The sequence below is a fragment of the Triticum urartu genome, chromosome 2A (assembly GCF_056163025.1).
Source record: "Triticum urartu cultivar PI428250 chromosome 2A, HENAU_Tu73, whole genome shotgun sequence".
Taxonomy (NCBI): domain Eukaryota; kingdom Viridiplantae; phylum Streptophyta; class Magnoliopsida; order Poales; family Poaceae; genus Triticum; species Triticum urartu.
The window spans coordinates 637,661,421-637,686,998 of NC_141874.1; the positions used below are offsets into that span (position 1 = coordinate 637,661,421).

At 47.0% G+C, this 25,578-nt stretch overlaps 1 pseudogene; it reads left to right on the forward strand.

Moving 5' to 3' along the window:
* Window positions 1-24,226: 24,226 nt before the first annotated feature.
* LOC147986343 (uncharacterized) lies at window positions 24,227-25,375 on the forward strand (annotated as a pseudogene).
* The last annotated feature ends 203 nt before the right edge of the window (window positions 25,376-25,578 follow it).

A 25,578-nucleotide genomic window follows, 5' to 3' on the forward strand; every position in this document is an offset into this window, starting at 1 on the left:
CTACTTTGCCCCTCTTGCTGGATCGAGAAGGCGAGGACGTCACCGAGCCGAACGTGTGCAGAACTCGAAGGTGCCGTGCTTTCGGTACTTGGATCGGTCGAACGCTAAGACGTACGACTACATCAACCGCGTTGATATAACGCTTCCACGATCGATCTACAAGGGTATGTAGATCACACTCTCCCCTCTCGTTGCTATGCATCACCATGATCTTGTGTGTGCGTAGGAATTTTTTTGAAATTACTACGTTCCCCAACAGTGGTATCAGAGCCTAGGTTTTATGGTTTGATGTTATATGCACGAGTAGAACACAAGTGAGTTGTGGGCGATATAAGTCATACTGCCTACCAGCATGTCATACTTTGGTTCGGCGGTATTGTTGGACGAGACGACCCGGACCGACATTACGCGTACGCTTACGCGAGACCGGTTCTCCCGACGTGCTTTGCACATAGGTGGCTTGCAGGCGATAGTCTCTCCAACTTTAGTTGAACCGAGTGTGGCTACGCCCGGTCCTTGCGAAGGTTAAAATGGAGTCAAATTGACAAACTATCGTTGTGGTTTTGATGCGTAGGTGAGATTGGTTCTTGCTTAAGCCCGTAGCAGCCACGTAAAACTTGCAACAACAAAGTAGAGGATGTCTAACTTGTTTTTGCAGGGCATGTTGTGATGTGATATGGTCAAGACATGATGCTGAATTTTATTGTATGAGATGATCATGTTTTGTAACCGAGTTATCGGCAACTGGCAGGAGCCATATGGTTGTCGCTTTATTGTATGCAATGCAAACGCCCTGTAATGCTTTACTTTATCACTAAGCGGTAGCGATAGTCGTAGAAGCATAAGATTGGCGAGACAACAATGATGCTACGATGGAGATCAAGGTGTCGCGCCAGTGACGATGGTGATCACGACGGTGCTTCGGGGATGGAGATCACAAGCACAAGATGATGATGGCCATATCATATCACTTATATTGATTGCATGTGATGTTTATCTTTTATGCATCTTATCTTGCTTTGATTGATGGTAGCATTATAAGATGATCTCTCACTAATTATCAAGAAGTGTTCTCCCTGAGTATGCACCGTTGCGAAAGTTCTTCGTGCTGAGACACCACGTGATGATCGGGTGTGATAGGTTCTACGTTCAAATACAACGGGTGCAAAACAGTTGCACACGCGGAATACTCAGGTTATACTTGACGAGCCAAGCATATACAGATATGGCCTCGGAACACGGAGACCGAAAGGTCGAGCGTGAATCATATAGTAGATATGATCAACATAATGATGTTCACCAATGAAACTACTCCATCTCACGTGATGATCGGACATGGTTTAGTTGATTTGGATCACGTAATCACTTAGAGGATTAGAGGGATGTCTATCTAAGTGGGAGTTCTTAAGTAATATGATTAATTGAACTCAAATGTATCATGAACTTAGTCCTGGTAGTATTTTGCAAATTATGTTGTAGATCAATAGCTCGCGTTGTTGCTTCCCTGTGTTTATTTTGATATGTTCCTAGAGAAAATTGTGTTGAAAGATGTTAGTAGCAATGATGCGGATTGGATCCGTAATCTGAGGTTTATCCTCATTGCTGCACAGAAGAATTATGTCCTTGATGCACCGCTAGGTGACGGACCTATTGCAGGAGCAGATGCAGATGTTATGAATGTTTGGCTAGCTAAATATGATGACTACTTGATAGTTTAGTGCACCATGCTTAATGGCTTAGAATCGGGACTTCAAAGACGTTTTGAATATCATGGAGCATATGAGATGTTCCAGGAATTGAAGATAATATTTCAAGCAAATACCCGAGTTGAGAGATATGAAGTCTCCAACAAGTTCTATAGCTAAAAGATGGAGGAGAATCGCTCAACTAGTGAGCATGTGCCCAGATTATCTGAGTACTACAATCGCTTGAATCAAGTGGGAGTTAATCTTCCAGATAAGATAGTGATTGACAGAATTCTCTAGTCACCATCACCAAGTTAGTAGAACTTCGTGATGAACTATGATATGCAAGGGATAACAGAAACGATTCCCAAGCTCTTCATAATGCCGAAATTGACGAAGGTAGAAATCGAGAAAAACATCAAGTGTTGATGGTATACAAGACCACTAGTTTCAAGAAAAGGGCAGAGGGAAGAAGGGGAACTTCAAGAAGAACAGCAAGCAAGTTGCTGCTCAAGTGAAGAAGCCCAATTCTGGTCCTAAGCCTGAGACTAAGTGTTTCTACTACAAAGGGACTGGTCACTGGAAGCGGAACTACCCCAAGTGATTGGCAGATAAGAAGGATGGCAAAGTGAACATAAGTATATTTGATATACATGTTATTGATGTGTACTTTACTAGTGTTTATAGCAACCCCTCGGTATTTGATACTGGTTCAGTTGCTAAGAGTAGTAACTCGAAACGGGAGTTGCAGAATGAACAGAAACTAGTTAAGGGTGAAGTGACGATGTGTGTTGGAAGTGGTTCCAAGATTGATATGATCATCATCGCACACTCCCTATACTTTTGGGATTAGTGTTGAACCTAAATAAGTGTTATTTGGTGTTTGCGTTGAGCATGAATATGATTTGATCATATTTATTGTAATACGGTTATTCATTTAAGTAATAGAATAAATTGTTGTTCTGTTTACATGAATAAAACCTTATATGGTTACACACCCAATGAAAATAGTTCGTTGGATCTCGATCGTAGTAATACACATAATCATAATATTGAAACCAAAAGATGCAAAGTTAATAATGATAGTGCAACTTATTTGTGACACTGCTGTTTAGGTCATATTGGTGTAAAGCGCATGAAGAAACTCCATGCTGATGGGCTTTTGGAATCACTTGATTATGAATCAGTTGATGCTTGCGAACCATGCCTCATGGGCAAGATGACTTAGACTCCGTTCTTCGGAACAATGGAGCGAGCAACAAATTTGTTGGAAATCATACATACTTATGTATGTGGTCCGATGAATATTGAGACTTGCGACAGGTATCATTATTTTCTGATCTTCACAGATGATTTGAGCAGATATGAGTATATCTACTTGATAAAACATAAGTCTGAAACATTTGAAAAGTTCAAAGAATTTCAGAGTGAAGTGGAAAATCATCGTAACAAGAAAATAAAGTTTCTACGATCTGATCGTGGAGAAGAGTATTTGAGTTATGAGTTTGGTCTTCAGTTAAAACTATGTGAAATAGTTTCACTACTCACGCCACCTGGAACACCACAGCATAATGGTGTGTCCGAACGTCATAACCATACTTTATTAGATATGGTGCGACCTATGATGTCTCTTACTGATCTACCACTATCGTTTTAGGGTTATGCATTAAAGACAGCTGCATTCATGTTTAAAAGGGCACCATCTAAGTCCGTTGAGACGACACAATCTGAACTATGGTTTGGCAAGAAACCAAAGTTGTCGTTTCTTAAAGTTTGGGGTTGCGATGCTTATATGAAAGAGTTTTCATCCTGATAAGCTCAAACCCAAATCGGAGAAATATGTCTTCATAGGATACCCAAAGGAGACAGTTGGGTACACCTTCTATCACAGATCCGAAGGCAAGACATTCGTTGCTAAGAATGGATCCTTTCTAGAGAAGGAGTTTCTCTCGAAAGAAGTGAGTGGGAGGAAAGTAGAACTTGATGAGGTAACTGTACCTGCTCCATAATTGGAAAGTAGTTCATCACAGAAATCTGTTCCTGTGACTCCTACACCAATTAGTGAAGAAGCTAATGATGACGATCATGTAACTTCAGATCAAGTTATTACCGAATCTCGTAGGTAAACCAGAGTGAGATCCACACCAGAGTGGTACGGTAATCCTGTTCTAGAAGTCATGTTACTAGACCATGACAAACTTGCGAACTATGAGGAAGCGATGATGAGCCCAGATTTCGTGAAATGGTTAGAGGCCATGAAATCTGAGATATGATCCATGTATGAGAACAAAGTTTGGACTTTGGATGACTTGCCCGATGATCGGCAAGCAATTGAGAATAAATGGATCTTCAAGAGGAAGACGGACGCTGATAGTAGTGTTACTATCTACAAAGCTAGAATTGTCGCAAAAGGTTTTCGACAAGTTCAAGGCGTTGACTACGATGAGAGTTTCTTACTCGTATCTATGCTTGAGTCTGTCCGAATCATGTTAGTAATTGCCGCATTTTATGAAATCTGGCAAATGGATAAACAAAACTGCATTCCTTAATGGATTTATTAAAGAAGAGTTGTATATGATGCAATCAGAAGGTTTTGTCAATCCGAAAGGTGCTAACAAAATGTGCAAGCTCCAGCGATCCATTTGTGGACTAGTGCAAGCATCTCGGAGTTGGAATATACGCTTTGATGAGTTGATCAAAGCATATAGTTTTATACAGACTTGCGGTGAAGCCTGTATTTACAAGAAAGTGAGTGGGAGCACTACAACATTTCTGATAAGTATATGTGAATGACATATTATTGATCGGAAATAATGTAGAATTATTCTGTAAAGCATAAAGGAGTGGTTGAAAGGAGTTTTTCAAAGAAAGACTTCGGTGAAGCTGCTTACATATTGAGCTTCAAGATCTATAGAGATAGATCAAGACGCTTGATAAGTTTTTCAATGAGTACATACCTTGACAAGATTTTGAAGTAGTTCAAAATGGAGCAGTCAAAGAAAAAGTTTCTTGCCTGCGTTAGAAGGTGTAAAGTTGAGTAAGACTCAAAGCCCGACCACGGCAGAAGATAGAAAGAGAATGAAAGTCATTCCCTATGCCTTAGCCATAGGTTCTATAAAGTATGTCATGCTACGTACCAGATCTATTGTATACCCTGCACTGATTTGGCAAGGGAGTACAATAGTGATCTAGGAGTAGATCACTGGACAGCGGTCAGAATTATCCTTAGTGAAATAAGGATATGTTTCTCAATTATGGACGTGACAAAAAGGTTCGTCGTAAAGGGTTACGTCGATGCAAGTTTTTGACACTGATCTGGATGACTCTAAGTCTCGATCTAGATACATATTGAAAGTGGGAGCAATTAGCTAGAGTAGCTCTGTGCAGAGCATTATTGACATAGAAATTTGCAAAATACTTAGTGATCTGAATATGACAGACCCGTTGACTAAAATTATCTCACAAGCAAAACATGATCACACCTTAGTACCCTTTGGGTGTTAATCACATAATGATGTGAACTAGATTACTGACTCTAGTAAACCCTTTGGGTGTTGATCACATATCGATGTGAACCATGGGTGTTAATCACATGGTGATGTGAACCATTGCTTTTAAATCACATGACGATGTGAACTAGATTATTGACTCTAGTGCAAGTGGGAGACTGAAGGAAATATGCCCTAGAGACAATAATAAAGCTATTATTTATTTCCTTATTTCATGATAAATGTTTATTATTCATGCTAGAATTGTATTAACCGGAAACATGATACATGTGTGAATACATAGACAAACAGAGTGTCACTAGTATGCCTCTACTTGACTAGCTCGTTAATCAAAGATGGTTATGTTTCCTAACCATGGACAAAGAGTTGTTATTTGATTAACGGGATCACATCATTAGATGAATGATCTGATTGACATGACCCATTCCATTAGCTTAGCACCCGATCGTTTAGTATGTTGCTATTGCTTTCTTCATGACTTATACATGTTCCTATGACTATGAGATTATGCAACTCCCGTGTGCCGGAGGAACACTTTGTGTGCTACCAAACGTCACAACGTAAATGGGTGATTATAAAGGTGCTCTACAGGTGTCTCCAAAGGTAGATGTTGGGTTGGCGTATTTCGAGATTAGGATTTGTCACTCCGATTGTCGGAGAGGTATCTCTGGGCCCTCTCGATAATGCACATCACATAAGCCTTGCAAGCATTGCAACCAATGAGTTAGTTGCGAGATGATGTATTACGGAACGAGTAAAGAGACTTGCCGGTAACGAGATTGAACTAGGTATTGGATACTGACGATCGAATCTCGGGCAAGTAACATACCGATGACCAAGGGAACAACGTATGTTGTTATGCGGTCTGACCGATAAAGATCTTCGTAGAATATGTAGGAGCCAATATGGGCATCCAGGTCCCGCTATTGGTTATTGACCAGAGATTTGTCTCAGTCATGTCTGCATAGTTCTCGAACCCGTAGGGTCCGCACGCTTAACGTTCATTGACGATATATTACTATGTGAGTTATGTATGTTGGTGACCGAATGTTGTTCGGAGTCCGGGATGAGATCACGGACATGACGAGGAACTCCGGAATGGTCCAGAGATAAAGTTTGATATATGTGATAATAGTGTTTGATCACCGGAAGGGTTCCGGAAATCACCGGAAGGGGTTCCGGATGTTTCCCGAAATGTTTGGGTACGAGAACACTTTATTTGGGCCAAAGGGGAAAGCCCACAAGGTTTTTGGAAAGCGCAAAAGGAAGTTTTGCGGAGTCCAGGGGCCAGACGCCAGGGTCCCTGGCATCTGGGTCCAGACGCCGGGAACCCTGGTGTCTGGCCCTGGAGTCCGAGAAGGACTCTTGCCTTTCGGGTGAAACCGACTTTGTGGAGGCTTTTACTCCAAGTTTCGACCCCAGGGCTCAACATATAAATAGAGGGGCAGGGCTAGCACAAAGGACACATCAAGAAACACCAAGCCGTGTGCCGGCAACCCTGTCTCCTCTAGTTTATCCTCTGTCATAGTTTTCGTAGTGCTTAGGCGAAGCCCTGCGGAGATTGTTCTTCACCAACACCGTCACCACGCCGTCGTGCTGCCGGAACTCATCTACTACTTCGCCCCTCTTGCTGGATCGAGAAGGCGAGGACGTCACCGAGCCGAACATGTGCAGAACTCGGAGGTGCCATGCTTTCGGTACTTGGATCGGTCGGACGCGAAGACGTACGACTACATCAACCGCGTTGATATAATGCTTCCGCGATCGATCTACAAGGGTACGTAGATCACACTCTCCCCTCTCGTTGCTATGCATCACCATGATCTTGCGTGTGCGTAGGAATTTTTTTGAAATTACTACATTCCCCAACACTTATGTGCGACCACCGGATGCTGATGACTTGAGCCATATAACTTAGCGGCCAGGGGAATCGGCCAGACAATTCTAGACTCAGCTCCTGACTAAGAAAAAACAAATTGTCGACTGCCCGGATGCAGAGGCCCTCGCGGCATTCAAGCACAACATCTGTGACGAGTGGCTTGCCCGCCACCTTGGCTAGGAGAAGCCAAAGTCTATGGCATCCCTCACGACACTCATGACCCGCTTTTGCTCGGGCGAGGATAGCTGGCTGGCTCGCAGCAATAACACATCGAGGAATCCGAGCACTTCGGATACCAAAGATGCCAACAGCAGACAACGTCGTAACAGACCAAAGCGCCGCAATAACGGCGATAACACCGAGGATACGACAGTCAATGCCGGATTCCGAGGCTCTAGATCCAGTCAGCGGAAAAAGCCATTTAAAAGAAGTACTCCGGCTCCTTCCAGTTTGGATCACATAGTGGATCGCTCGTGTCAAATCCACGGCACCCCCGACAAGCCAGCGAATCACACCAACAGAGAATGATGGGTGTTCAAGCAGGCCGACAAGTTAAATACTAAAAACAAGGACAAGGGGTTGCATAGTGATGACGAGTAAGAGCCCCGGCCGCCGAACACGAGAGGACAGAAGGGGTTCCCCCCACAAGTGAAGACGGTGAACATGATATACGGAACCCACATTCCCAAGAGGGAGCGGAAGCGTGCACTAAGGGACGTCTATGCGATGGAGCCCGTCGCCCCAAAGTTCAACCCATGGTCTGCTTGCCCGATCACCTTTGATCGCAGGGATCACCCCACTAGTATCCGTCATGGCGGATCCGCCGCACTTGTCCTAGACCCCATCATCGACGGATTTCATCTCACTCGAGTCCTTATGGATGGTGGCAGCAGCCTGAACCTGCTCTATCAGGATATAGTGCGAAAAATGGGTATCAATCCCTTGAGGATCAAACCCACCAAAACCACCTTTAAAGGCATCATCCCAGGTGTAGAGGCCCATTGCATGGGCTCAATCACACTGGAAGTAGTATTCGGATCACCGGACAACTTCCGAAGCGAGGAGTTAATCTTCGACATCGTCCCGTTTCGCAGTGGCTATCATGCACTACTCGGATGAACTACATTTGCAAAATTCAATGCAGTACCGCATTACGCATACCTCAAGCTCAAGATGCCAGGACCTCGGGGGGGGGGGGGGTCATAACAGTGAATGGAAACACAGAACGCTCGCTCCGCATGGAAGAGCACACTGTGGCCCTCGCAGCAGAAGCACAAAGCAGCCTTTCAAGGCAAACCACCAATTCAACGATACAGCCCCCGAACACCTTCAAGCATGTCCGGAGTAAACTGCAATAGGATCGCCTGGCACGTTCAGAGCTCTCCTAGCAATTCGCCCCCGTCCCAGTCCCAGTCAAGCAAAGAAATCCGTGCCGAGCGTACATAATTACGCACTGAAAATACCATGGACATAGGCGGGGCACGATCAGGGCACATTCCGCAATGCGGCTTAACCTCCCTAGGGGCTACATATCTTTATCATTTCTTTTCTCTTTCAGGGCCTAACTCTCTGGAAGCCCTTTCCGGCAGTATGATTGCCGGACACATTACGGGAAGGAACAACCAAGGCAGCAAGAAGCTAAGACGTACATGGGAACCCCCAGGTGGTCTCTAATAATAATACCTGCTTTCTATACGCAGCTTGCCCTTGGATAGGACATTTCGAATAGTCCTACTTTCTGCTTATTGCACTACCTGTACCAGTACGCTTCGACATATTATTTAAATAACAATGCATAGCATTAGTCTATTATTGCATTATTCATTCTTCTTCTTTTTTTCCTTTATGTCCATTTACGACAATCCGCACCCGTCAATTCGGGTACGGTCAGTACGCCAGGGGCTTTCGTTTACCCCATAATACGGCGCGAGAAGTTCGAACACTTTCCACAGTGCGGCACCTCGAACTTATAACATTATATGCATCAACTCCGAATCATGTCTTGGGTCAATAGTTGGGTTTGCCCGACTCCCATGCTTTGGTACCTTACGTTCCGCTATATTGGCTAAGGTAGAAGTGGGAGAACTACTGTGACTGTGTCCCGGTTCTTCCGGACGAGCACCTCAGTAGAGAAAGCCGAAAACTGACTGTCATGATAAGGCGAGACTGGTCGCTGTTCGAGTGGTCTCAAATCCTTAAAGACTTTTTCCGCTTCGGGCGAGGAGTTGGCCTTATCCGGCTTCGGCGTGTATAGCGCCCCAAATTCGGCCTTCCGAATACCAGGGGCTTCGCCAAAATTTAAAATTGTAGACTTCTATGGCTAAGTGAGAGTGATAAAGCATTATAGTCCGATTGCCTGGTTCGTTGCGTCGAACACCTCCCTTGAAGGACCCAAAATTGGGATAAAGAGTACTAGTTACATGGGGGCAGAAGCCGACGACTGGCCAACTCTCAGATTTTATAAACGGCCGCACAGAAGGTAATACTTTAAACTTAAAAAAAGCATTGCATGGTGCAAATGAACTCGTTTCATATTACAGGATCAAATGAGCATGTTCATTCAAAAATTACATCCTTGGCACACTCATCCGCCACAAGGCGGGAACCCTTCAGGACACTCTCATGGTACATCTCGGGGCAGCGATGCTCCTTGCCCTCCAGGCGGCCCCTCCTTTACCAGCTTCACGACGTCCAGCTTCGCCGAGTGCACCTTCGCCCGGGCAAAAGCCTCGCGCGCACCCTCGATGCAGACGGATCGCTTTATGACTTCAAGCCATGGGAAGGCGTTGATGAGTTGCCTTACCAGACCGAAGTAGCTGCCGGACACGGGCTCGCCAGGCCACATCCGGACTATAAGGCCCCTCATGGCTTGTTCGGCTGCCTTGGGAAGCTCGACCAACCGCTTCAGCTGGTCGCTCAAGGGCACGGGGTGTTCGGTCCCAGTATACTGAGACCAGAACAACTTCTCCGTCGAGCTCCCCTCCTCAGCTCAGTAAAACTCCGCGGCATCCAGTACACTGCGGGGAAGATCTACAAACGCTCCTGGAGAGCTCTGAACTCGGGTAAGAAAAAGGAAAGTCTCCTTCACGTGCTTGCTTTGCATAATGAACGCCTTACCCACTGCTATCTTCTTCACCGCGTCAATCTCCTGGAGGGCCTTGTGGGCTTCGGCCTTGGCGCTCCGGACGCTTTCAAGCGCCTGCGCGAGCTCGGACTCTCGCGTCTTAGAGTCAAGCTCCAAGGACTCGTGCTTTTTGCCGAGAGCCTCGAGCTCTTGCTGCACCTCGCCTACTCGGGCTTCTTGCTTCTCCCGTTCAATGCGCTCCTTGGCAGCTTTGTCTTCGGCCTCGTACAGCGCCTTCCGCAGGGTTGCCACTTCGGTCGTGGCCCCTGGCAAATCCATGATGATCCTATTACTTTACACCCGAACTTCTTTTTAACTATATAGAAACGGGTATTGCTTACCTTTTCTCTCCTCGAGCTGCCTCTTGGTACGGCCGAGCTCATCCTCGGACCGCTCCAGGTCCTGCCTCAGCGCAGAGACCTCTGCAGTACGTGCGGTAGCGGCCAGCAGTGAAGCCTGCACATACACATAGACATTTTTCTGATTAGACTCCTGAGTTATCATTCGATCCTCTATCCGGCCTTTCTTTCCGAACACCGAACATAGCATCAGGGGATAGTATCCATGCGGGCATATTTCCCTATATCTTCATTGCTTACCTCAAAGCCTATTAGGAGGCTGGCGGAAGCTTCAGTCAGTCCGTTTTTGGCGGACTGAACTTTCTCAATCACCGCACTCATGATAGTACGATGCTCTTCGTCGATGGAAGCACCGTGAAGCGCTTCTAGCAAGTTGTCTGGTGCCTCTGGGTAGACAGAGGACACCTACGGGCGGTTTGCCCCCCTTAACGGAGGGTCGCCCGCCGGAGTCCGGAACCACCGAAGATTTCGGTGCAGTGTTCGGCTGGGGGCCAAACCTGGAGCCCATGGGAGTCCGGCTCCCTTTGCGCCCACGGTCCGGAAGGTCGCCTCGAGGCGCCCCTGGGACCTCCTCCCCTTGGCCCGGTGTCTGTTGAGACAACACCTCGACATTGTCTGCAGGGCAAGGAGTGGAGGCGGTCGGAAGAGAACCGCTGTTCATATCCGAAGAGTCCAACGAACCGCTCGACGAAGTTACGTCGAGATGATCTCGAGACGGACTGCATAATCATGTTCGGCATGAGAAGAAGCAGTGCAGCAAAACATACCACGAATTACTATGGTGTTCGGATACTTACGACTTCGCCAGGGGCTTGACCCTGGGTAGCCACTCGTCGCCGCTGTAGGCGGCCGTCGTGGAGCAGTCCGGAGGGAGGGTCTTGCCCTTCTTGGACCCTTCGTCCTCCCCGGCTGGGTCGTCCTTCCTTTTCTTGTCTCCCCCGGCTAGGGGGGGAGAACTTTCCTCTTCCTCCTCCTCGTCTTCGTGGGAGGAGTGCGCGTCAGAGTCATCGGACGATGAGTCCGATACAACCTTGCGTCGGAGACCCTTTCGGGTCCCCACAACCTTCTTCTTGGTCTTCTTCACTGGCACCTCGTAAGGTTCCGGAGTCAGCATCTCCGTTAGGAGAGCGCCTGCAGGATCTTCGGGCAGGGGGGCTGGGCAATCAAGCTGCTCCACTGTCTTTATCCAGTCCTGTTAATGGCATAGAAGCTTAGATCCTGCATATGACTAAACCGGGGCAAATAAATACCCCGAGAGATATAAAAACTTACCGGATTGGCGCGGCATTTTGCGCTGAGTCTGCGGTCCTCGGTGAGGGAAGGAGGAATCTCGGCGCCCTTGAACAGCACTCTCCAGACGTCCTCGTGCGTCGTGTCATAGAGCTCTCACAGCGTCTGGTGCTTGGCCGAGTCGAACTCCCACAAATCGAATGCCCGTCGTTGACACGGGAGGATCCGGCGGAAGAGCATGACCTGGACCACGTTGACGAGCTTGATTTTCTTGCTCGTCATGTTCCGGATGCAGGTCTAGAGTCTGGTCAACTCTACCGAAGAACCCCAGGACAGGCCCTTCTCTTTCCAGGAGGTGAGCTGCATGGGGATTCCGGATCAAAATTTGGGGGACGCCACCCAGTTGGAGTCGCACGGCTCGGTGATGTAGAACCACCCCAATTGCCACCCCTTTATGGTATCCACATAGGTGCCCTCAAGCCAGGTGACATTAGGCATCTTGTCCACCATGGCGCCTCCGCACTCTGCTTGCTGGCCACCCACCACCTTCGGTTTAACATTGAAGGTCTTCAGCCATAGGCCGAAGTGGGGCCTGATGCGGAGGAAGGCCTCGCACACGACGATAAACGCCGAGATGTTGAGGATGAAATTGGGGGCCAGATCATGAAAATCCAGCCCATAGTAGAACATGAGCCCGCGGACAAACGGGTGGAGGGGAAATCCCAGTCCGTGAACAAAATGGGTAAGAAAAACTACCCTCTCATGGGGTTCGGGCGTTGGGATGATCTGGCCCGCATTTGGCAGCCGGTGCGCGATATCCGCGGCCAGATATCCGGCTTCCCGTAACTTTTTGATGTTCTCATCCGTGACGGAGGAGACCATCCACTTGCCTCCTGCTCCGGACATGCTTGGAGTGGTTTGAGAAGAGGAACGCGAGCTTGGGCGCTAGAGCTCGAGTGTGCGGGAATGGGTAAGCAAGGAGGAAGAAGGCATGGGTGAAAAGAGTGAATCCTTGTCCCTTTATAAGGGCGGAAGAGGCGATGCGTCTCCCCACTTGCCTGGTAAAACCGCTTATTCCCCAGGTGCCATAATTGATGGCGCAGTTGGGTTACCCACGTTCGTATTGATGAGAATCCCGTAATAAGGGGGACACGATCTCTACTTTGACAAGACGTGTCGAGAAAACCGCCCCATGTTATGTGCAGTGCTGGTTGAGAAAAGCAGTTCGAATAATGACCGAGCCATGACATAACGTCGTGCTGTCAGAACGCGTCAGCAGATCAGATTTGTGCAAATATTATTCTCTCTGCGGTAGTATGTGGAACTTGTTTTGCAGAGCCGGACACTATTCTGGTGTTCAAAATCTTCTATGGAGTATTCGGAGGAGGAACCCGCCTTGCAATGCCGAAGACAATACTGCGCGCTGGACTCATCGTCATTGAAGCCCGGTTCAGGGGCTACTGAGGGAGTCCTGGATTAGGGGGTCTCCGGACAGCCGGACTATATCCTTTGGGCGGACTAATGGACTATGAAGATACAAGATGGAAGACTTCGTCCCGTGTCCGGATGGGACTCTCCTTGGCGTGGAAGGCAAGCTAGGCAATACGGATATGGAGATCTCCTCCCTTGTAACCGACTCTGTGTAAGCCTAGCCCCCTCCGATGTCTATATAAACCGGAATGGTTTAGTCGGCAGGACAATATATGCAATCATACCATAGGCTAGCTTCTAGGGTTTAGCCTCTATGATCTCGTGGTAGATCAACTATTGTAATACTCATATCATCAAGAACAATCAAGCAGGACGTAGGGTATTACCTCCATCAAGAGGGCCCGAACCTGGGTAAACATCGTGTCCCCTGCTTCCTGTTACCATTCGCCTTAGACGCACAGTTCGGGACCCCCTACCCAAGATCCGCCGGTTTTGACACCGACAATGGGACTGGAGATGAGTCAACTTTAGTTAGAAGGCGTCCCAAAAATTCAGAGTTTTTAGATCTTGATGCTAAAAATTTTAAAAGCGGGAATGAAGAGGTTAAAACTTTAAATAGCAATGAACCCACCATCTTGGATTTCAAGGAATTTAATTATGATAATTTCTCTTTGATAGATTGTATTTCCTTGTTGCAATCCGTGCTAAATTCTCCTCATGCTTATAGTCAAAATAAAGCTTTTACTAAACATATCGTTGATGATTTGATGCAATCTTATGAAGAAAAACTTGAGTTGGAAGTTTCTATCCCTAGAAAACTTTATGATGAGTGGGAACCTACTATTAAAATAAAAATTAAAGATCGTGAATGCTATGCTTTGTGTGATTTGGGTGCTAGTGTTTCCACAATCCCAAAAACTTTGTGTGATTTGCTAGGTCTCTATGAATTTGATGATTGTTCTTTAAACTTGCACCTTGCGGATTCCACTATTAAGGAACCTATGGGAAATATTATTGATGTTCTTATTGTTGCAAATAGGAATTGTGCCCGTAGATTTCATTGTTCTTGATATAGATTGCAATCCTTCATGTCCTATTATTCTTGGTAGAACTTTCCTTAGAACGATTGGTGCAATTATTGATATGAAGGAAGGGAATATTAAATTCCAATTTCTGTTAAGGAAAGGCATGGAACACTTCCATAGAAATAAAATCAAATTACCATATGAATCTATTATGAGAGTCCTTATGGATTGCCTACCAAAGATGGCAATACCTAGATCTATCATTGCTTTTATGCCTAGCTAGGGGCGTTAAACGATGGCGCTTGTTGGGAGGCAACCCAATTTTATTTTTATTCCTTGCTTTTGCTCCTGTTTAGTAATAAATAATTTATCTAGCCCCTGTCTTGGTTGTGTTTTTTGTGTTTAATTAGTGTCTGTGCCAAGTAGAACCGTTGGGAAGACTTAGGGAATTGCTGCCATTTTTTATTGGAGAGTGATATTTAGTTAATTATTTTTTCAGATGATTAATAGATAAATTCCTCACGTCCAGCAATTTATTTTAGAATTTTTGGGATTCGCGAAGTTTGCGTTAGTTACAGATTACTACAGACTGTTCTGTTTTTGACAGATTCTGTTTTTCGTGTGTTGTTTGCTTCTTTTGATGAATCCATGGCTAGTAAAAGAGTTTATAAACCATAGATAAGTTGGAATACAGTAGTTTTAACACCAAAATAAATAAATAATGAGTTCATTACAGTACCTTGAAGTGGTGTTTTGTTTTCTTTCGCTAACGGAGCTCACGAGATTTTTCTGTTAAGTTTTGTGTTGTGAAGTTTTCAAGTTTTGGGTAAAGATTTGATGGATTATGGAACAAGGAGTGGCAAGAGCCTAAGCTTGGGGATGCCCATGGCACCCCAAGTTAAAATACAAGGACACCAAAAACCCTAATCTTTGGGATGCTGCGGAAGGCATCCCCTCTTTTGTCTTTGTTCCTCGGTAACTTTACTTGGAGCTATATTTTTATTCGCCACATGATATGTGTTTTGCTTAGAGCGTCTTGTATGATTTGAGTCTTTGCTTTTTAGTTTACCACAATCATCCTTGCTGTACACACCTTTTGAGAGAGACACACATGAAGTGGAATTTATTAGAGTACTCTATGTTCTTCACTTATATCTTTTGAGCTATATAGTTTTTGCTCTAGTGCTTCACTTATATCTTTTAGAGCACGGTGGTGGTTTTATTTTATAGAAATAATTGATCTCTCATGCTTCACTTATATTATTTTGAGAGTCCTTTAGAACAACATGGCAATTTGCTTTTAGGCATAATAAAAACATACACATAAGTGCATTGAATACTAAGAGAAGTTTGATACTTGATAATTGTTTTGAGATATAGAGATGGTGATATTAGAGTCATGCTAGTTGAGTAGTTGTGAATTTGAGAAATACTTGTGTTGAAGTTTGTGATTCCCGTAGCATGCATGTATGGTGAACCGTTATGTGATGAAGTCGGAGCATGATTTATTTATTGATTGCCTTCCTTATGAGTGGCGGTCGGGGACGAGCGATGGTCTTTTCCTACCAATCTATCCCCCTAGGAGCATGCGCGTAGTACTTTGTTTCGATAACTAATAGATTTTTGCAATAAGTATGTGAGTTCTTTATGACTAATATTGAGTCCATGGATTATACGCACCCTCACCCTTCCACATTTGCTAGCCTCTCTAGTACCGCGCAACTTTCGCCGGTACCATAAACCCACCATATACCTTCCTCAAAACAGCCACCATACCTACCTATTATGGCATTTCCATAGCCATTCCGAGATATATTGCCATGCAACTTTCCACCGTTCCGTTATTATGACACGCTTCATCATTGTCATCTTGCTTTGCATGATCATGTAGTTGACATCGTATTTGTGGCAAAGCCACCGTTCATAATTCTTTCATACATGTCACTCTTGATTCATTCCAGGTTTACCGCCGGAGGCATTCACATAGAGTCATGTTTCCTTCTAAGTATTGAGTTGTAATTCTTGAGTTGTAAGTAAAAAGAAGTGTGATGATCATCATTATTAGAGCATTGTTCCAGTGAGGAAAGGATGATGGAGACTATGATTCCCCCACAAGTCGGGATGAGACTCCGGACGAAAAAAAGAGAAAAGAGGCCAAACAAAAAAAAGAAAGAAGGCCCAAATAAAAAAATGAGAGAAAAAGAGAGAATGGACAATGTTACTATCCTTTTACCACACTTGTGCTTCAAAGTAGCACCATGATCTTCATGATAGAGAGTCTCCTATGTTGTCACTTTCATAAACTAGTGGGAATTTTACATTATAGAACTTGGCTTGTATATTCCAATGATGGGCTTCCTCAAATTGCCCTAGGTCTTCATGAGCAAGCAAGTTGGATGCACACCCACTTAGTTTCTTTTGTTGGGCTTTCATACACTTATAGCTCTAGTGCATCCGTTGCATGGCAATCCCTACTCACTCACATTGATATCTATTGATGGGCATCTCCATAACCCATTGATACGCCTAGTTGATGTGAGACTATCTTCTCCTTTTTGTCTTCTCCACAACCACCATTCTATTCCACCATAGTTCTATATCCACGGCTCACGCTCATATATTGTGTGAAGATTTATAAAGTTTGAGAACATCAAAAGTATGAAACAATTGCTCGGCTTGTCATCTGGGTTGTGCATGATTTAATACTTTATGTGATGAAGATAGAGCATAGCCAGACTATATGATTTTGTAGGGATAACTTTCTTTGACCATGTTATTTTGAGAAGACATGATTGCTTAGTTAGTATGCTTGAAGTATTATTATTTCTATGTCAATATTATACGTTTATCTTGAATCTTTCGGATCTGAACATTCATGTCACAATAAAGAAAAATTACATTGAGAAATATGTTAGGAAGCATTCCACATCAAAAATTATGTTTTTATCATTTACCTACTCGAGGACGAGCAGGAATTAAGCTTGGGGATGCTTGATACGTCTCCTACGTATCTATAATTTTTGATTGCTCCATGCTATTATATTATCTATTTTGGATGTTAATGGGCTTATTTTTACACTTTTATACTATTTTTGGGACTAACCTATTAACCGGAGGCCCAACCCAAATTGTTGTTTTTTGCCTATTTTAGATTTTCGCCGAAAAGGAATATCAAACGGAGTCCAAACGGAATGAAACCTTTGGGAGCGTTATTTTTGGAACAAACGTGATCCAAGAGACTTGGAGTGGACGTTAAGAAGCAATCGAGGAGGCCACGATGAAGGGGGGGCGCACCCACTCCCTGGGCGCGCCCTCCACCCTCATGGGCCCCTCGTTGCTACACCGACGTACTTCTTCCTCCTATATATATATCCATATACCCCGCAAACATCCAGGAGCACCACGAAACCCTATTTCCACCGCCGCAACCTTCTGTACCCAAGAGATCCCATCTTGGGGCCTTTTCTGGAGCTCCGCCGGAGGGGGCATTGATCACGGAGGGCCTCTACATCAACTCCATGGCCCCTCCGATGATGTGTGAGTAGTTTACTTCAGACCTTCGGGTCCATAGCTAGTAGCTAGATGGCTTCTTCTCTCTCTTTGGATCTCAATACAAAGTTCTCCTCGATTCTCTTGGAGATCTATTCGATGTAATCTTCTTTTGCGGTGTGTTTGTCGAGATCCGAGGAATTATGGGTTTACGATCAAGTTTATCTATGAACAATATTTGAATCTCCTCTGAATTGTTTTATGTATGATTGGTTTATCTTTGCAAGTCTCTTTGAATTATCAGTTTGGTTTGGCCTACTAGATTGATCTTTCTTGCAATGGGAGAAGTGCTTAGCTTTGGGTTCAATCTTGCGGTGCTCGATCCTAGTGACAGAAAGGGAACCGACACATATTGTATTGTTGCCATTGAGGATAAAAAAGATGGGGTTTACATCATATTGCATGAGTTTATCCCTCTACATCATGTCATCTTGCTTAAGGCGTTACTATGTTCTTATGAACTTAATACTCTAGATGCATGCTAGATAGCTTGCGATGTGTGGAGTAATAGTAGTAGATGCAGAATTGTTTCGGTCTACTTGTCTCGGACGTGATGCCTATATACATGATCATGCCTAGATATTCTCATAATTATTCACTTTTCTATCAATTGCTCGACAGTAATTTGTTCACCCACCGTAATACTTATGCTTTCTTGAGAGAAGCCACTAGTGAAACCTATGGCCCCCGGGTCTATTATCCATCATACAAGTTTTCAATCTACTTTATTTTGCAATATTTACTTACAATCTATATCATAAAAATAACAAAAATATTTATCTTCTTATTATCATCTCTATCAGATCTCACTCTTGCAAGTGGCCGTGAAGGGATTGACAACCCCTTTATCGCGTTGGTCGCGAGGTTCTTATATGTTTGTGTAGGTACGAGGTGACTTGCGCGTGGTCTCCTACTGGATTGATACCTTGGTTCTAAAAAACTGAGGGAAATACTTACGCTGCTTTACTGCATCACCCTTTCCTCTTCAAGGGAAAATCAATGCAGTGCTCAAGAGGTAGCAGCCCACCGCCCACCGCTGCGGGAGAGCGTGTCGTGTTCCCGCGCCTGCACTTGCCACCACTCCTCCACCGGCGAGGCAGAGGGAGGAGCTCCCCGCTATCGGCGTTCTGGGAATGGGGGTCCCCAGACTTGCCTGCCTGCGGTCAATGGCATGGCTCTGCGAGCGGGCCCGTACGACCCATCTTCACCAACAAGCAGTCAAGACCCTCGCGAGGGGCCAAGCCTCGTGAGGCGGACGACACAAAGACCTCCTTAGGAGCGGCCTCACCAGGCTGGCTCGCGAGGGACGAAGAGATCAAGGCGAGGCAAACCTCGCGAGGTTCCAGTGACGTGAGCCATGACGAACAAGGCCAGGCGGGCGCCAGCGCGCACAGTGTCCTTGTTTCCTCTTTGGTGTTAAGGAGGCAAGCGCAGACGAAGAGTACCGAGGCGTCAAGCAAAGGTTTTCAAATCGGTGCAGCGAGACCAAGACCAGCAGGACGGCAAGACGGAAGTCACCATGGAGCCCAAGACGACGTCACCACCAGAGCCTTTGGCAGGCGAAGACTGCTTTTGTTAGGATAACTTGTACTAGCTGTCCCCTTTCAAATTGGCCGTTGTTTGCTCACTTCCCGCTCTATAGTTGGGGAGAGGACCAGGGCCTCTATAAATAGGACTAGCCACCACCATAGCTAGGGGATTGACCTCATCTTGGATCGGGGCCATTCCATCCTTAGCCTAACCCCCACCAAGCACAAGAACACCTCACCTCAGGAGGCTGTTCTTCCCCTTGTACTGTTCATCATCAGCCCAAGAGGCAATCCACCACACCACACTGGAGTAGGGTATTACACCACAACGGTGACCCGAACTAGTATAAATCTTGTGTCTCTTGTGTTGCGAGTTCGTCGAGCTAGCCTTTGAGATCACGAAGTGTTCGTGGGCGTGAGTAGGTAGGGGAGATCTTCGCGCACACCCCAGTGTTTGAACCTTAAGGGTTTTGCCGGAACCCGAAATCCGACATTTGGCGCGCCAGGTAGGGGTGCGCCGGAGCCTCTCTCCCGCCAGTCGATTCACCGACGCTTCATGGTTCCGATGTCCGGTGACTCAAGGACAAACGCCGACCGCTAGGCAGCCTGGCCAGCCCGGGCGGCGTCGCCTGCCCAGGAAGACCTCAACTCCGCGCTCCAGGTGGCACGAGCGCCACTTGATGTTGCGGGGCGTGGGCGGCGCGGCCATGCGCCGTTCGCCCTTACCCCACGACAGGCGCGAGCTGCTGCAAGGGCCGCAAGCCATGCCGCGGCGATGGCGCCGCACACCCGAAGGGAGCAGGGAAACATGCGGGCTGCACTCACGGTGGCACGGGAGCTGCTGCGGTGCCGACTAATGTAGAGCGGCCGGGATGCACTGCTGGAACATGTCGCCGAGCTCCTGGACGCAACAGCCACGGGAGCACCGCCCTTCTGTTACCAGCTCACGCCCCAGGCAGCGGCCGGATCCCACGACGGGCCTCGCCGCGCCCGCGTGCCCCCGAGTGCACCCGGGGGCCTCGTCGACGTCAGCACGATCCACGTCGGATGGCGCCCCATCGCACCCGCACCACCCCAGATGGGTACGGGCACGAGCGTTGCCGCACATGGTCCCAGTGGGGCGCTACCCCACCATCCTCAGGACGGCGTCATGGGCCGGGTGACATGGAGCGTGGGGCACTTCGGCGAGGTCTTCGGGGCAACGGCCTCGGAGGCCTACGTGCCCCGCATGATGAACCAGGAGTACACACCGGGAGATGACCCCGGCTCGTTCCTCAAGCCAGGCTGGGAAGAGGAGGCGTTAGGAGCCGAGGCCTTCCAGGAGCCGCCTGAGAGCCCCACCAACCACGCTGTCGACAACGGCTACAGGGTACCACTAATCTCCTAGGGGAAGGCTCACGCTAACCATGAATCGCAAGTGAACCAGGTCACAACGCCATGCGACGGTTCTGGCATGGCGGTATCCGTCTCACCAGGAGAGACTCACTGGGGGATGCATGGGAGGGGCCAGGAGCAAGGCCCCTCCCCACGTCGCACGGAGCAAGGCATCGCCCGGAGGTAGGCCCTCTGCCGGGGAGGCGCCGACGAGCCTTCCCCGGCAAAGGACTCGTGGTCGCCGAGGGCGCCACTGGCTTCCCCTCTGCCCTCGTTGGTGCCATCCTGGTTTCAGGTCATCCCAACGGTGGTAGAGGGTGGCGCAAGGCGGGGCCCTCGTCTGGCGATATGAAGTAAGGCTCACACCTATGAAGGTCTCCGCTCGTGACACTCTCACGTAATAATGAGTGGGGCTGTACATGCCCCGGAGTCTCAGGAGTGCCGCCCTCGGGCCTCGTGGGCTCCCTCCCACGTCCTAGTAGCAACACTTAGCTCTGCGCTGGTGAGAAGACATGAAGACTAGACTAGGCGCCGGACGCGGCCATTTGCTTTGGATGTCTTTTCTGTAACCCTGCCTTCTGGATTTGGATTTAAATTGAAGTTGAATTTTCATTGATGCGCGCGGGGGGTGCCTTTTATCGTTCAAGTGATTTCTTGCTATCTGGTTCTTGCCTTATTTCGGAGTTCGCGCCTGTTACTTCCCCCTCGCGAGCGGGGCTGTGCATGGCGCACGCGCGCCATGCGCATGCCGTGCCACGGCTAGCGCTTGCTTATCACGCGACCCCCTCGGGCGTGTCGACGAGTTCCTCAGGAGCTTCCCAGAAACTTGCGACCTCACGAGGCGGTTTGGGGCTCGTCTAGGCTAGGGTAAACTGCAGCAGCAACTTTGCCCCAGGATACGTGAGTTTACGAACACACATATTCAACTCGACCTAAAAAGATAGAGGCAGTAGTATATTTACATGAGGGGCTTCCCCTCCAAAAATGCTCTTACAACCTCAAGGGCAGCGCCCAAGCTTCTGTGTGCAGGACAAACAGCTGGGAAATACGGAATCAGTTAGACATGTCGCTCACCGCGTCCCCCGGATCGCCCTCAGACGCGTCGCTGGCATCGCTGCCACCATCGCTAGCATCACCATCACCTCCACCAGCGCCGCCATCACCATCATCGACCACGTTGCCTGTGTCTGCCGCGACCACCACCCCATTGTCATCGGAAATGAAGGCTCTGACCAGCGCGTCCACATTGTCTTCCACCCACCGCGCCAGGTCGCCCCGGATGGCCTCGGGTATAGGAGCGACGGCGGCGTCAAAATCAAAGTTGGGATCGGTGTTTTGGAGATGGCTGAAGACGCGGGAGAACGCATGCCCAAGCAGGCCGCGGCTCCTCTCCTCAACAAGTTGGAGAGCTCTCTCAGAACGATTCTCCACGCATGTCACCACGTCGGTAAAGAAGCGGAGGTGGCTGGCATAGTCGTTCGCATGGGGATAAGGAGCATTCTCATCGCAGATGTGGCCCAGGGCAATGTTGGCCCTGTTCTTGAGGTCCTGGAGCATGGGGGCATGGACGTGCTCCAGCGTCCCCCGCCGAAGCACTTCCTCCCTGTTCTGCCGCGCGACGGACTCGGCGTCAACGACCCACTGCTGATGATACGGACTTCGGTGATGCTAGTGATGTCGAGGGATCAATACAGCGAAATATTTATGCTCCTAATTATTTCCAGTTGAGTGAAGATGGCGCGGTGGACAAATCATTAAACAATCTTTCTTGTTTTGTTCTGAGCGCATGCAATTATGGCGTATTTCTTGATTTGGTCCCGGGAGATAAGAAACATACTGAGTTATATGCTAATGGAAAACTACAACATGAGTACTACTTGCATGGATGTCATTGGCCCTTGAGCCGTGCATACTCAGGCCACAAGGTTGTACGTATGGATGAGTTTACACGGGAATATTCTAATCGGAGATATAGAGGCGTTGTATGCTGGTTTAAAAGGAAATCAATGCAATTTAGATTTTTATATTTATTCTTGCCAGGCAAAGAGACGTATCAGGAAGGAACATGTAGAAGATGCAGCGCATGGAGTCTTCTTTCCTTAAAGGAAATTGGATGGGGTCCACCTGCCATGCAATCAGAGAATACACACGAACCTACAACAGAATTAGTTTTCTTTTATATTTAGCCGTGAGAGATATCTATTGATGAATAGTTCGGTTTGTTGCTCAAGTTAGATGGATTGGCTAATATATAAAGCCATGATGCGTTCATTGTAAAGGGGAGGTTATTTTGATATGAAATAGAGATGTGTTTTCGAGGGTAGAAACCCGTATCAAGTTTTTGAGGTAACTTTAGAAAACCTCTTTGTTGCGATTTCTGCAAGGAAATTGTTTTGCGCGTGAGGTGCCGTCGTACAGATTGTTTTTCTCGTGCTGAGCCGCAAGGTTCAAACCCTCTACTTCGTGTACATCACGTGCGCGGGCGAGAGGTTACTACTGGTGGTGGTGGCGTGTCGTGAAAGATTGGGCCGCAACAATAGATCGGATCTCACCACGAGGTTCAGTCAATATCAGGAGATATCAAGTGGTATTCAGAGCTAAGGTTGTTCACGGTACTGTGTTGATCAAGATGTCAACCTCGGCCAACAAGGGTGATGAGGTTGCTGCTGATTCTGAGGAAATAGTACGGCCGGTGTATGCGGATGATATTCCGCAAAATATTCGGGTTGGGTTTGAACACACATGCAACTACATCAAGCAATGTCATGATGCGCTCGGCAAAAGGATAGATGTCCTGATCACTCGGTTCGATGGTTTGACAGACATCATCAATATGCCGGCAACGAATTCTACACCACCACAGACCGCTCCGGCTGCTCCACTGCATTATGCACCACCAGCTCGCGACGGACGTGCCGGCATGCATGATCACCGTTTGGCGGCACACGCTCATGCTGGAGAGGATGGTTTCGATGATGGCGTTGACCAGGCGGGATACGCGCCACGACCACGACACTATGAGCCTCGTCCTGAAACTTCCGTTCGTGGTGGAGTGCATGACCGAGTTGGTCAAGCTGTGCGTGTGCCTTTGGATGATGGAATTGGGCGCATAAAAATTTCAATCCCTTCGTTCTCCGGCAAGTGCGAACCAGAAGGCTATTTCGAGTGGGAGATGCGTGTTGATCAAATTTTTGATGCCCGTCATTATAGCGAGGAGAAGAAAGTTCAACTTGCTGGAATTGAGTTCACCGGTTACGCGCTAATTTGGTGGAATCAAATTTGTCATTCAAGACATCGGCCGACGACTTGGTGAGGTATGAAAGAATTCATGAGGCGACGTTTTGTTCCTGAGCACTATAAAAGAGATATGTACAACAAGTTGCAGCGGCTCTCTCAGGGTAATATGAGTGTTGATGAATATTACAAGGAGATGGAATTGCTTATGATACGTACAGGGACAACAGAGGATCCAGAGGCGACTATGGCACGTTTCTTTAATGGTCTAAATATTGGGGTGCAGGATTGTGTTGAGATGGTGGTCTATTACAACATACAAGATCTTGTGCACCAAGCTATGCGGGCGGAACAACAGATTATGCGACGCCAAGTCAGCACAGTTCCTAGTACCACTTTGAACACATGGCGACGCTCGCAACATAAGAGTGAGAATGTTGGTCCTAGCTCTAGGACAGCGACATCTAATCACCCTCAAGCTTCCGTGCAAAAGGATGCTTTAAAATCAGGATTGCCGAGAGTTGATTCTAGTGCGCAGTCAGCCACACGTACTAGTAATATAGAGTGTTTCAAGTGTGGAGGAAGGGGGCATATGAGACGTGAATGTCCTAATGAGAAAAGAGTGTTGCTCACAAGAGATGGCTATGCATCCGCTAGTGATGAAGAGGCAGTTTCTGACACTTCTAGTGCAAAATCTGAAGATGTTGAAAATGTGGTTGCGAGTTTTGAAGCTGCTGAATCATATCCGTCTTTGATGGTGCAGCGAGTGTAAGAGGATCGCATTGAGGACAAGGGTCAACGTTGGAATATTTTTCAAACTCAATGCCAAATCAACAACACCAATTGTAAGTTAATTATAGATGGAGGAAGCTACACCAATGCAGTCAGCAAGGGATTGGTGGAAGCTTTGGGGTTACCTGCATGGAAGCACCCACAACCACACTGCATCGAGTGGTTATATCAGTTCGGCAGACTAAAAATTACTCATAAGGTGCGTCTCAATTTTTCGGTTGGTGACTATACCGACACTGTGATTTGTGATGTTTTACCGATGGATGCATGTCATTTGTTGCTGGGGAGACCTTGGCAATATGATCATCATGCCACACATGATGGAAGGTCCAATACTTATTGTTTTCGGAATGCCGGAAGACGATATGTGCTACAATCGATGTTTGCTAATGCTATTAAGGAGGATGATATTCTTTCAGTAAAGAAGGAGGTTTCTAAAACCACCACGCAGCCGAGGATGGCTTCGTTCCAAGGAGGAGGGGATGATGTGGGCATCCATGTCATAGCTGAGAGTTTCAAAACAACTACATGCTCATCTGATCATGCGAACAAGAAGCAGATTATTTGTGTTGGAAAAATCCCTATTGAGCTTGTTGCACCAGATGAAGTTAAGCCAACATTTAGAACTCCATGTGCTGTACACACGTTGTGGTAGGAAATATACGAGTCAAGTTTGATTCGGTTTGGTATAGGTGCAGTATACGTGAGTCAAGTCTTTGGTCTAGTACTTGTTACGTGGTTATCTTAGTCTCCTAGGTGATTAAGATGGCCGGATAATTAATTAGTTAAATTCCTTGGTTAGTTTGAATAGGAGATAGAGTCCGTATCTATCTTGGGTGCTTTAGTCGGTTTGGTCAG